This window comes from Buceros rhinoceros, unplaced genomic scaffold (genome assembly GCF_000710305.1).
Source record: "Buceros rhinoceros silvestris isolate BGI_N320 unplaced genomic scaffold, ASM71030v1 scaffold24545, whole genome shotgun sequence".
In the NCBI taxonomy this organism is placed as follows: Eukaryota; Metazoa; Chordata; class Aves; order Bucerotiformes; family Bucerotidae; genus Buceros; species Buceros rhinoceros.
This window is the reverse complement of record NW_010413763.1, coordinates 14,138-15,461: the sequence shown is the minus strand read 5'-3', so window position 1 is coordinate 15,461 and position 1,324 is coordinate 14,138.

The window sequence follows — 1,324 nt, the reverse complement described above, 5'->3', positions numbered from 1 at the left end:
CCTGGGGTTTAGGAGGTATTTGTGTGTCTGTCTGCTGGGTGACATGGCTGCAGTTTGCCAACTTTCCACGTTTTCTTCACCTCTCGGCTTTCATGTGTGCTCCAGACATTGGTAGATTCATTCTCCAGCCACGCAAGTGGTCAGTGTCCAACTTGCACTGACCACCTTCAGCCCTTCTCCATCTGGGCACAGATTGGCTGGTTGTGGGTGCCTTCACGTGGATGCAAGGAATGGGTTTAAGGCAAAGAGGTGTGTGAAGCCAGGTACCAGATTCAGGAGGAGGCTTGTAGGAGCTTGGAAGAAGCCTGGGATAGAGGTGAGGAACCACCACAGCAGACTTTGGCAGGACTTTCGGGTCCTGACAGCTGGCCATACACCGGGTCTGTGAAAACAGAGCCGTGACACTGAGGAGGAGAAGTTCTCCAACCCCTTCTGGTTGCAACCTCTGAATTCATCCGAGCTTCCTGAGGCAGCTCATACCCCAGAGCTGTCCTGGGGACAGGAGCTCATCATCTCCAGGCTGAAGCTCCCTCTGCCATTGGTGTCACTTTCAGCCAAGGCAGCTGCGAGGCCACATTCCTCTTCCAACGATGACAAAGACGCATGTCCGCAGACATTTGCTGGTCAAGGAGACACCTGCCCAGCAGAAGCAGCGCAGTGGCCGTCCCAGCTGTCCCGTGCAGGGACATGTGCTATCACCAGCTGCTCGATTTATCCGCCGCCTCCGTTCTGCTCAGGTTTCATCGTTTAAAATGGTTTAAGACCACAGCTTAAGGCTCCTCTGTAAATAAATGAGCCTGTTCCCAATACCTACAGGTAAATCTCTTGCCCGGTGTCTTTAGAAGTAATGAAAAGACTCAGAGTTAATCCCAGCGAGTCCCTGGAGAGCCATGAGATCAAAATCCCGTATTTTGGAAGAAAACTGGAGAGTGATTTGGAGGGTTCATGGCTGGGTTTGGGTATAACCTCCGGGACTTGTGAGTCCAAGTCTCCATGGGACAGAAGGAGGATGAATCCCATCTCTTCTTCCCGTGCAGCTAAAGCCTGAAATCCATCTGTCTGATGGCTTCATTTTGGAGGAGCTGGAGCATCTTTTTTAAATGTAACTTGGAACCCAGACCAACTGCAAGCAGGTTTCTTCATGCTCTTTGCCACAACTTGGCACTTTTTCCACACTCAGCCAAACACCAAGCTAGAGTCTTGCTTTGAAACATGAACCGTCATCCTCATCCTCAGCGTGAGCTGGGTAATTTATCTCAAATGAGTGTGAGGTCCAAGTGACAGACCTGTAGTGTCCCTCTAAGCCAAGAGCAACCCTTCCTGC